A 12797-nucleotide genomic window follows, 5' to 3' on the forward strand; every position below is an offset into this window, starting at 1 on the left:
TGGGAATTCCCAGATTAATGGTAAAGACAGGAAACAAACCCTGAAAAAGAAGACATACCAATTCTTAAAAGGCACAGAAAAACGGGGCCCACATAGTCTCAAGCACCTCAATACCCAGGTTGCAGGGGGATGAGTGAAGGAGGAGGTTAGACAGGCAGGGCAGAGTCAGGGAAGTAGTTTCTCAAATGGTCATGACCACCTCTCAGATTGTCTAGGCTATAATTCTCAAAGTACTCGCACGTCCTTCCTGGGTTTTCCACACAGCATGGACAATCACTAGGCAAGATTATGAGGCTGGGCTGCTTGCTCACCCAAGAGCCTTCCCTACCCTCCCCCCAGGCATCACCATTTATGCTGAATTACATGATTCAGCACTTCCTAAAGGAGGCTGCAGCCACTTTCTGATACAGGACCAAAGCAAGGAAAGAAAGGAGTGGACAAAGCCAAGAGGTGATCAGATCTTTTCTTTCCAGCCTCCCCATGCCCTAACATCTGGGTTTCTACCAGAGAATTTAAGGTGGGAAGGAGGGAAAGAGGAAGGGTGGTCACTGGGCAGCCAGCAGGCACAGCAACAAGCATCTGTGCTCAAGATGTTGGTGGAAAGTGGTCTCAGCTAAGTGGTTCAGTCACAGAGAGAGCAACGATGAGGGGAGACAGCCAAAGGGAAGAGACCAAGGGAAAGAAAGAAAGTCATCTGTTGCATAATGAGAAGGTGGGCTTCTCATTATGCATTAAGGTATGCTTAATGAATGTTTTGATTGTTTTTCTTCAGTAACAAAAGACTACATGCTTCTCTGCTATCTTACCTCTTGACATTTAGAATTACGGACATTAGTCCTTCACTCAAGTAGTATTAGGTCAGTTAATATTTATACTCCTCTACTTAGGGTGGAGACCTCTGACCTCTTCCCTTTTCTATAGGTATTTTCTCTCCAGGTCATCTCATACTCATATCTCATCCAGTACTGTGGCTTTATATTAGATAGGTAGATAGGTAGGTAGGTAGGTAGATAGATAGCTCTCAAATTTATATAGCCAGTCCCTTTGATCTCTAATTCTGAATTCCTGATTCCACACCCCCATCCCTCACACTCCATCCTCTAAAAGTTTTCATCAACTTAGTCACAACTCCATCCTTCCATTTAATCAGGCCAAAGGGCTTGCAATTGTCTACCGCTCTCTCTCATACGCCCACAGGAAAGTCTGTTGTAGCATCCAACCACTTTTCCTCACACCTCTGCTGCTACCATGCTGCACCAAGTCACCATTATTTCTTGTCTGAATTATTACAGTGTTTTCCTAACTGATCTCCCTGCTTCCACCCTTGTCCTACTCTGTTCTCAAAATAGCTACCAGATTGATGTTTTCAAAATCTAAGTCAAAGAATATGACTCTCCTACTCAAAATCCTCCAACAGTTCCATCTGCCATAGAGTGAGAGTCAATGTCCACATATCGTCCTACAGGGGTGAGTCTCCCACCTCCACCTCTCTGATTTCATCTCCAAACACTCTTCTCCCACCTATTCCATCCAACAATATTGGTCTCTTTGCTTCCTCTTGGACACCCCAGGGCCTATGCACTTGCTGTTTCTTCTGTGTGGACCCTCTTCCCCAGATATCTACACAGCCTGCTCCCTCATATAATTTGAGTCTTTCCTCAAATGTTTCCTAATCTGTGTGAAGGCTTCTCTGACCACCCTATATCAAGTGATTCATGAAGGCACCAGTTTTGTTCACTGATATATCCCTGATACATAACACAACCTGACATATCAAAGACACTCATTACATGCTTTTGAAGGATGAGCAAATCTAGCTAAGTTGGTCATATGATCCAAGTTGGGACATTTGAGCTTTCTCTCCTGGGTCTGTGAAGCCTGAGGAATGGGAGGAAGGAAACACCAACTGTAGTGTAGCCATCCCAGCAGTGGTGCCCTAACTGTCTTGGCCTGGATACCTGGCCTGTCCTGGATCCATTTTTTCTCAGCCTGATTCTTCATCTATACCTTCAATTCTGTGAGCCACTCTACCTCTTTCCAACAAATTCTCTTTCTTTTTCAAATTAGCCAGTGTCATTTTCTGTTGTGTGAAAACTTAACAACTTTAATTGACGGGCCATCTCATTTCCCGATTCTTGTTCTCTCCTGTTCTGGGTTCCCCAGCCACTCAGCAGAAGTGTTACACATTCCATGAGAGTTCAAGTCAGACTAGTTTAGTTGTCTTGCTATTGACATTCTAAGAACTCCTCTCCCCTAAAATGTCACTATTGTACTAAAAATAATACTGACAGGCTCCCATATTCATCTATAGCTCTAAAATGTAGGTTAACTCCTCATTTAACTGAAAAGAAAATGGAAGCCCAAGAACTGAAGTGGCAGATTGTGTGAAAAGAGTCCAGAGTTTAGAGCTTGGTTGCTAAAGAAAGAACACAGAATTGAGAGGGAGAGTGGCCAACTGTGTGCTCAAAAATGCTCATTCTCAGTCCTGGCAAGTGCTAGAACAGTAGAGTCAGTCATCTTCCTGCACAGTGTCTAGGACTGATCCCTTCCCCCTAGAGCATAGTTGCTGGAATACGACAGCCCCCGCAAGCAATAGCTTGAGGCCCCCACTGGACTGTATGGTTTGCTTTCTTGCCTTTGCAAGGCCATGTCTGGCCATGGAAAATCCTCAGAGATGATGCCCACCTGGCAGGACCCAAACCGCCATGAGCTTTGTCTGTTGGGCTGATCCTGCACAATTTCTCTGACATCACCAGGCTTGTTTTCATTGGAAGGAGAGCGGCAGGGGTCAGAGAGAAAGACATGCTGGTAAAAGCTCTTTAACAGTCTAGCATGAGTGCCCACTGATAGTAATTCTCAACTCTAACTGAAATCAGCCTTAGGGCCTTAGCCCAAATGAATTTTCGGTCTAAGATTTCTGGAAGTACAGAAGTCATCTTAATTGAATGACAAACAGTTGATCAGCACCCTGGACAGTGTCCTCCATGAGCCCAAAGAGGATGGACCCCTGCAACCAGCTCCAGGAGGCCAGGTCCTACACTCTGCAGGTGGAAGAGCCCAGCTGTTCCATCTTAGTGCCTGTCCTCAAGATCACCCCAGAATACCAGGAGGAAAAACAAACACATGAACACAAACAAACAAAAAATCTGCAGCAACTCCGTAGAGTAAATATCAGGCTGCTGGAGGGATAAGAGCTAAATAAAGATAGTAAAGCTTTCTGGAAAAGAGAGGCCTACCCAGGGCTTTGAAGGAAGGGAGGAGCTTGGTGTGATAGAGGGAAGGGTACACAAGGCAGGAGGGCACAGACAGATAAAGACGAACCAGACAATCAAGTCCAACACACTGATTTCCGTCAATACATTTGAAGTGTTCCCCCATCACACCAGGAAATACCATCTCTGAAGAGAATGCCCAACCCTGTTTTCTTCAAATTATATTCAGATATATTCTTCAAATAGTCTCAAAATCAACTCTCTGATAAAGCTCTTTTCATTCCCTCCTATCTTTTTCTAAAAATGGACTTTTACCTTCTAACAATGGTGACTATATTTAGACCTGATGAAATATTAGCCATGCTATGAGACCTCTCACTTTTAGTGCTGCTGTTCCTCTCCTGATTACTCAGCTCTATTGTTTCTGGGTGCATTTTTCCTTCCTTTACTCCTAGATCCTCAGTCCTACACTCTGCCAGAACTGTTCTCTTCTGGAAGCCTTTTAGAATTTTACTTACAGGCTGCCAATGTCTTATTTCCTTTGCCCTTTGTTATTTACCTGTTGGGATTTAATTAGGCGAATTAGAAATAGCCATCTCCCTTTCTCCCTACTTTGAGAAAAAGTCTCTGATTAAATTTTATGATTAAAAAATATTTTTCTTTATTCAAGAGCCTTTTGAGGAACCAAACTCAGGCTAGTGAGAGCCAAAACACACTTAGCAAGTCTCTTTCATATGGTAATGACAGGGGGTGAGGAGGAAGGGAGAGAGGGATGAAGAGCATTTCTCAACAATGGACAAGAGGGAGGAATCCTAGATCATCAGGCAGAGCCAGTTCCAGAGGCCAAGACTGGGAAAGGTAAGCTGTCTCAAAACCAGAATTGAAGCAATGCCTTCAATCACTCCTAATCAGAGTGATCAAGGTGTCTGCTTTCTCCCCATAAAATCAAGTCTCTAAAGAGACTAAATAACTTCCACCTAAAGGGACATGTGCTCATTTAAATTGGCCCACTGTGGGCTTTGATCACCTGTCACTGGGGCCCTTCAAATGGCTGGGGGGTGTGCTGTTCAGCGTGAGCAGGAGGGCTTTCTGAATCATCACCACATGACTCACGATCATGAAGACGTAGAAAATAATAGAATCTTGCCAAACTTCCTCTTCACTTTGGCTTCTGTAAACATAGAGCCTACCAACAATGGGATGGATGAATTCATATTACTAAACCAAAACACACTGGTAAATAAAAATGCTCCGAATAAATGGTGCAAGAAAATCCCCAAAGGCAAAAAGAGTGCAGAGGGACCAGGCCAGATTCCTCCTTAGCAGTCTTCTTCCTCAGGACTTCTTGTACAGGCGTGGGAGGAGGAAGGAGGAAGGACAGGGAAAACACAGTAGCTGTAAAAGATGCGACCAGGCAGAAGTGAAGACTCAGGCCATCTTCCTTCCTGGGGCTTCAAGCCCTGGGCCTTGACACTAAGCTGCACCTGAGCAATTGTTCTACCCAAGCCCTGCTGCTGGGAAGCAGGCATGAGGAGGATGGAGGTACAAGTGCCGAATGCAAGGCCTTCACAGAGAGCCCTAGCCTACAGAGTGTGCATCCCAAACTTGTAAGCAGATAGGTTGGGGGTCCCCAGAGAAAGAGAACCAGGAATCGTTTTCTTGACATAAGAGAACCCATTTTGGCCTAAGCCATTTTGTGATCTAAGCTTGGCCACAATGCTTGCCCTTGAACAGGTCTCAGTAATTAATGATCCTAAAAGAACAAAGGAGCAGTGGTTAAGAATCTACCTGTCAATGCAGGGGACATGGGTTCGAGCCCTGGTCCGGGAAGATCCCCCATGCCACGGAGCAACTAAACCCGTGTGCTCTACTATTGAGCCTGCGCTCTAGAGCCCGCGAGCCACAACTACTGAGCCCACGTGCCACAACTACTGAAGCCTGTGTGCCTAGAGTCCATGCTCCGCAACAAGAGAAGCCACCGCAATGAGAAGCCTGCCACCACAACGAAGAGTAGCCCCCGCTCGCCGCAACTAGAGAAAGCCCGCACAGCCAAATATAAATAAATAAAATAAATAAATAAATAAATAAGTAAATAGAACAAAGGAATGCAGGAACAGAGGAAAGGCAGTCAAACAATAGTGCAGTGATAAAGCAGAGTCCTAATCCCTCCTCAAGGGATGTATATAATAATATATCTTTGAGTTCTACAGGAAGTAAGGCTCCCACCCAGGTGGAAGAGGGAATGATGATGTTGACCCGCCTGACTTCAATCAACTAAAGCTTGGACTCTGTGGACCTTGGCCCCAATTCTATGCTGAGTTCTCCTCTGCTTAAGCCCCTTCATGAATATGCATGTACCCGTAGCCTAAAACTTCCCCAATTTTGCTGTTTGGGAAGACACTGCTTTGGGAATGATCCTCAGTGCTCTCCTTACTTGCTGCAAATAATAATAAATCCTTCCTTCTCCTATCTTTGGCTTGGTTGTGTCTTTTGGCTCGACACCCAAGAGGTGAACCTGAAACAGTAGGGAAGGGGGCAGGGCACAACCTTTAAAAGAATGACAGCCATTGGGGTTATGACACAAACTGGTTAGAACCAACTAGGTCCAAGATGGCAGAAGACTCGACTTCCAGTAAAACTTGAGCCTCATTATATGCTCACTGTAATACGTTAGCATGCTAAATGACACACCCTCAGGCACCATGACAGTTCCGAGGTCAACGATAAAAGGCCCAAAAGTGGGCGGGGCCCAGTTCCTGGAAATCCCCACCCTTTACCCCAAATAGTTGGAATAATCCTTCTACTCATTAGCCTATGAAATTACCCAGCCCATAAAAAGTAACCACCCCATATTTCGGGGCTGCTCTCACTTTCCAAGACGACCCCATGCCCTGGGGCTGCTCTCGCCTTTTGAGACGGACTGCGTTCTTTCTATGGAATGTGTCTCTCTCTAATAAATCTACTTCTTGCCTATCACTTTGCCTCCCGCTGAATTGCTTCTGTGCTGAGACGTAAAGAACCTGAGCCTTAGTAAGTCCTGACACCAGGTGAATGATTCTAATTAGAAGACCAGGGGCTCAAGTCCCAATCTGGGTTTCGGTGGGGTTTGAGTCCCAACCTGAGGTGTGTGGTTTCAAGCCCAGTTTTCAGGCAACTAATTGAGTGTACAGCCAATATTCTGTGTGCCGGAGACCAGCCTTAGATACCAAGTGGCAAGAGTCAACATCCCGCCAATCTGAAAGGACAGCCAGCCCAGGCACTTGGGGACCCCTGCAGTGATGGTCTGCATTAATTCACTTGACATCAATGTGGAAGTGTTCTAAAGAACTGCATTAAAAAAACCTGTTGGAGGTGGGCAAAAGAGCATAGCTGGATTAAAAGGAGTAGTCCTGGCAGGCAAGATTTGGTTTAATTTGCCTGAGGTAAATTGATTACTGATAGCGCTCTAATAACTCCTGGAAGGAAGACAACTGGGTGAGCTGCCAGGGCTGAGTCAGGAAGTCACCTGCTGGAGCCCAGGGCAAGAGGGCATGACGCTGCACAGACGCAGGCCTTCTCAGAAGCACCAAGTTAGTGCACAGAAAGGCCGAGAGAACAAAAACAACGAAGAAAATGACAATGGATCAAATCTAGTCACCATGAATTCTGAAGGAATTATTCTATTTCTGGGAATTTAGCTGGAACAAATCTTATTTTATTTCTGAGAATTTGGCTGGAGTAAATCTTAGCAAAAGGGGACCATTGGTTCAAGGAGACCTTTGGCCAAAGAGAGTTGTCATAAAAAGATTCCCTTCACTCAACCAGAAGTCCTTATGCTAGTACCCATGGCTTTTCTCTCTAAGTCCCCACCTGAACCAGCTGGAGTCCAACAGAGGTAAAGTGGGATTTCTGATTTGAGAGTCCCATACCCTCCATTTCCTGTGGGCTCAACACCCAGACCCCTGCATCACTCGTATTTTTCCTGGGCACACAGCAATGCTTGTGGGATTGGGCTGAATTACAGAGGGAGCATTGTGGTTCAGGTCTTAGTCTGCTTCTGCTGCCTCAGGCACTTTCCCAATAAAGGACAGTAAATAAAGGCCCTGGCTAGGTCCCTAATGTCCCACCCTCCCAGCTCTCACCTGTGGATGAGGTCCCAGAGAAGCTGCCTGGAGGGTAATCATACCTGGAGCAGGTTTAATGAGTTGCCGGAGCCTAATGCAGAGGAAGAGGAGGAATAATGTACCTGAGAGATTCAAGTTATAGAAACAGATCAGTGCAGCTCAGTTCATGGTGTGTCTGTGTCTGTGTGTGTCTGTGTCTGTGTGTATCTGATTGTCTGTGTTTTCAGGGGTGGAGGATACTACAAAAATACTTCAAAGCATTGTCAATGGCATTATTTATAGGTCCAGAAAATGTATTGCAGCAGGAAGGAAATAAGAAAGAAGATAGAGATTAAAGCACTGAGAAGAAATTAAGAGTCAAGGAAGGGAGCCATTTGTAAATGTTTCATGTGATGAAGAGGTTACTTCACAAAAGCTGGGGGAGAAATGTGAACTTCTGACCAAAGCAAGAGGCATGGAGGGTAGAGGAAAGAGATGAGAGCCTGGGGTTGGGGGCCTGCCCACCAGACAGCCCCTGCCATTTCCCGTAGGTGGCAGGGAAGGCGCTGTGTAATTGGTTTCCCACCAGTTGTTCGGAGGCTGCTAATTAAGCAATAAAAGTCAATCAGAGTGCCCTGGGAGAGGCTCTTGGGAGAAATGGTGGGAATACAGGCAAGATCAGCTTTCCAAGGAGGGCCAGGCCGCCTCATGGAAAGGCTTTGGGGTCAGATCTTTAGATAGCTCTCCCACTGGGGTAGAAAGAAATACTCCCAGGCACCGTCTCTACCTGGGTGGTCCTGGGGGAGAGAGACTGGGACTGTTCACTGGCCTGAGTAGGCCTGACAGCCTGGGGGTGCTGGTTACAACCAGAGTAGTGGAACTGAGAACCCTCAAGGCCTCCCAGGAAGCCAGGCTGCCGGCACAGGAGTGAGGAATCGGGAAGTCCAGCACAAGCACCTGTTTTTAGGTATGAGGACCGGGGCTAAAGTAGTCTCTGGCCTGCCCATCAAGAGAGATCATTAAACAATTGAGCTTAAATAATCGAAAGCAGTTGTGAGTCTGCTGGTGACCAACCCAAACCTCAGAAAAGCAGAATCAGGCTCAGAGTTGGAAGTGACCCTACTTATTTACCCCTAAAAGCTCGAATGCCTGCTATGTGCCAGGGCTGTGAGCAGAGCTGCCCCAGGACGACCCTGGGATCTCACCCTGCATTGTTTGGGCCGTGAGCCAGCTGGGACTGGGAGCTTCCCCTTCTCCCTGTGGGCAGGGAGGCGCCCAAGCGGCGCTTCCCAGGGGCGGGGGAACTCCATTCTGTTGGAGTGGGGTCTACAGCTTCTCCTGGGCCCCAGAGCTCTCCGGGTGCCAGGCAGCTAGCTTCCTAGCTAGTCTGTATAGGAGTACAGACTACTCCTGTAATCCGCTGGCTCCCCAGCTCCAGCCTGCCTGTGCCAAGGCCCTTCTAGGCCCTTCATGCCGGCCTGCTCTTTCCCTTACTGTCTGAGAGGGAAGATGCGCGAGCGGTGGGGTCCCTCCGCTGGAATGCAGACCCGGAATGGGCCCCCGCACCTCTCTCTGAGATGTCTCTCTTCGCTTACTGACCTTCAGCCCAAGTAAGGCTGTTCCTTAACCCATGCCGTGTGACACTGTAGAATTGGTCCCAAACCCTAATGCAATGGTTCTCAAGATTTAGAGGCATTAGGATCACTACAGGAATGGACAAAATACAGGTTTCTGGATCCAGCTCCAGAGATCCTAAGTCAATAGATCTAGGGTAGGGCCAAGAATTTGCCTTTCCAACCAGGGACCACACCTTGGGAACCACTGCCTAATGCCTGAGAGGTAAAGATCAGAGAGACCCAGCCTGCAACACACAGGTACCATTAATTACTGGGGATACAGCAGGGGAAAAAACTCTGAGAAGCAAATATCAAACAAAGATTGTATATTTAAAATTATAAATTGTTTAAGGCTACAAAGGAGAAAAAGGGTGCTGTGAGTAAAAGCCAACAGGAGGACTAACTTGCATTGGGAGCATGAGGGTCAGGGGAGGTCTCTGGGAGGAGATGCTTTATGGGTGCATTGTATCCCCTCCATTTTCTGGGGAAACCAGGATTTAAATATTCTCCATTTTTTTAAAATATGGAAATTCTGGTATTGGTATATCCGAACTTTATTTCCAGATATCCATTTGCTCCTGAAAGCAGCTGAAAAGACCTTTGCTATGTAGGCCAGTTGAGAAACTACGGTCACCAGACTTAAACGCCATCTATCCGGGATAATGTGATGCGAGGTGGAATTCATGCTAGAGCATGCCTTGGCTTTGCTCCCGGGCAGAGCTGGTTTCACTCTGTCAAGGGGCCACAGCTGCAAGGGCACCAGGTCCTGGGACAATGCATCGTGTGTAAGATACAGGAGGCTAATAGGACCCAACAAGCCATGTTCCTGAGTCCAGCTGGACTCTGTGGGGATGGAGGGGAAGGGTGGGAATTTGGGTTCTCTTATCGCATGATTTCCACTCCTTAATGCCCAACCTTGACCATCAGAAACAGAACAAAAACACACATACACACACCACATTCAATGTGTCTCACAGACAGCCACTTTTAAAAGATCAGAAGGAGAAAGAAATCCTCGGTTAACGGAGGAGTTATTGAGCAACTATTATGTATAGAAGTACATATAATCCCCCAAACGTAATCCCCACCCTTGAAATCCTTAGATTTGTTTTAGAGATGGTGCGGTGCCTAGCACAGGGCAGCACATTATGAAGAAACTCAGTACTGAGGAATGGTAATAAAAACAACCACCAACAACAAAAATGTTATGGTATTGTGTAAATTATATAACCATAATCATAAGTCTGCCAAAATACGTTGCTCCCCTAGGAGGGGATCTTCCCAGGCCAAGATCAACAAACACAGGCCCTTCCAGAGGAGACCCAAACCCTTGTACCAAAGACCCTCCTGGCCCACTCCAAGCGGGCATCCACCCTGAGGTGCTTTTCTAACTGGAAGGCTGGATCTGGCTTTGTGGAGACCTGTCCCCTTCCCTGACTGGGCTGTCTGACCCCCCATGGTTCCCGGCACCCAGAGGCCTCCCTGCACAAGACCCCTTGAGCCAGGCCTGCCCCTCCTCAGCTTTCTTTAAAGTCTCAGGCCTGAAACCCTTACACTGTTCTGCCTGTTCCTACTGTCCCTGGCTTCAGCCTTCTAACATTTCCTGTTGACAGCCTCTCCTCCCCCTACATTTGCTCTGCTTTGGCCTCCTTGCTCTGCCCGAGACTGAATTCCAGTCTCCCGTCCCACTCAGATGTCGTCAGGGTTCCCACCAGGTTCACTTAGCCCCTCAAGAAGAACCCAAATAGGACAGGCCTCCAGTGCACCTGGCTGGGCAAGAAAGTTACCCACAGCAACCTCAGAGCCCAGGCAGGCACGCCGCCCGTACGCAGAGAGACAGACGGGCTGTAGGGCACCAGGGAAGGCTTTTGGGAGTGTTTTCAACTGGGCTTTTAAATAAGAAGGGATGATACTGGATGGGCAGGTTTTCGCTAGGGCGAGAGAGGATACCTAGTAGAGGGGGATTGAACAGCAGAGAAAGGACAGCATGGGCAGTACTCAGAGAGCCCCAGCGAGAAACAGCTCAGTACTATGCTCAGAACCTCAGCGTCAGGGGGAGAAGGGGCCTTCACCGCCATCTCTCCGGCAGGCCCTCACCTCCCACCCTGACTGTGGCCCCAGGGAGACCGCCTGTTTTCACCATCTGAGCCCTGGGTGATGGCAACCGATGACAACTGTTTCCACACAGAAGCACTCCCTCTCCACCCAGGGATCAGCGTTCTGGGGCCTCTCAACGTCCTCGGCCACTTGGGGAAGAACAGTGGACTCCAGGGTACAGGCCTGGGAAGATATAGATGCCTCATCCTCTCCGCTCTGCATGTGTCAACCAGAGCTGCCCACAGCCCTGCCACTCAAGTGTGCTCCTTGGAGTGTCCACAAGGAGCAGCGCCAACGTCAGCTGGCACTCGTCAGAAATGCAGTCTGACCCCTCCCCAGACCTGCTGAATTAGAATCTGCATCTTAGCAAGACTGAAGCCGACTTGTGGACTTGTGTGCGCACTAAAGATCGAGAGGCGCTAGTTTACAGCACTAACCTGGGGAGGAAGCAGCTCCCCTCGGCCACCTCTGTCAGTGCAGAGTTCTCAGGGCCCTTGTTGGAGGTGGGGGGAATCCAAGGCTGCCCACCATCCCCGTGCAGGCACACGCGGGCGGGTGGCCCAGTGGAGAGGACGTGGGATTTGGAGTAGGAGGATCTGAGTTCAAGCTCTGTTTTGCCAAGTACTCCCACATTTCACTTGTTTGAGCCTCAGGTTTTGCATGGAAAAATAAGAGCATCAACCTCACCAAGTTATTGCAAGGATCAGACGAGATAAAATATGTGCAAGTAAAGTGGGTGCAGACGTTAACACGGTGTGTGCACTGCACGCAGAGACATGCACACGTGATAGATTTGGAAGCAGAAGGTCACCCTGCCCATTGCTTCAACAGATTCAGCTACATGGAAGACATCCAAGGGCAGCAACAAGTAGGTCCTGACAAGTTCATCTGGGGCACAGAGGGAAAAATGAGACATAGCTTTGGGTCTGGTGGAAACTGAGCCAGGGACAGGGCTCAGGAATTGAACCTCTCCTCCTAAATCTTCAGTTTTGGAAGCCACGTCATGGGAAAGGAATCATGGTCTTCGAATTGTACTTTAAAATCTCTTAAGCTGTAGGTGGCAGCTTTTTTTGTCCTATTCACAGCCAGGCCAGGATGGGATTATGGGGAATCAAAGGATAAAGATAGGAATTACCAGTCAAGCAGAGACAGGTGATAGGGGATGTGATCTCAGAGGCCTCCTGCCAATGCTGCCTTGCTTAGGACATTAGTATCTAGGCTCTCCAGAGCAGACAGGGTGGGCAGGTAGCCTTAGGATCCGAGTTTGGTAAGGCTGATAAAAACATTAGAGTTCACTCAACTTTCTCATTTCACAATGAACAAAACTGAGGTTCAGAGCTTGCCCGAATGGTAAACTTGTGGTAGAACCCAGGTCCCGACAGCTAGGCCAGGCCACCAGGTACTTTCCCCAAGAGGTCCTGCTCCATTCAATCACTTAGGAGCCCCCAGAGGACGAATGATGGGGGGTGGGGGTGGGTGATAAGCTGGCAGGAAGGAGTTTCCTGGGGAGAGCTTCATGGAGGAGGCATCTTTGAGTTGCGGCTCCAGAGAGGGGAGGGTTCTGACTGTGATCCAGTCCTCCCAGGACCTCTTTGATGTGATAAAGGCAAGGAACTGGGAGGGGGAGGAGAAGGGAGCGGTCGCTTGGGAGGGGCAGCTACTTGGATCAGGTGAGTCTGGGTTGAGGTGGAACAGAAAAGACGGCAGGCCTATGAGGAGGCCGCTGGGCTGGGGGGAAGTTCACGGTCACATGTATGAGACCACACTGGGGGACGCCTTGGGGAGGCTGT

At 48.1% G+C, this 12797-nt stretch overlaps 2 protein-coding genes across 6 annotated transcripts in view; one reads left to right on the top strand and one right to left on the bottom strand.

Moving 5' to 3' along the window:
* The window catches only part of HHAT (hedgehog acyltransferase), a 495443-nt gene that overhangs the window by 423856 nt on the left and 58790 nt on the right, over window positions 1-12797 (top strand). The gene's annotated exons all lie outside the window — the stretch shown is intronic.
* KCNH1 (potassium voltage-gated channel subfamily H member 1) overlaps window positions 1-12797 on the bottom strand; it is a 443651-nt gene that overhangs the window by 63727 nt on the left and 367127 nt on the right. The gene's annotated exons all lie outside the window — the stretch shown is intronic.

Source organism: Balaenoptera borealis (assembly GCF_965194805.1).
Source record: "Balaenoptera borealis genome assembly, chromosome: 1".
NCBI classification, from domain to species: Eukaryota; Metazoa; Chordata; class Mammalia; order Artiodactyla; family Balaenopteridae; genus Balaenoptera; species Balaenoptera borealis.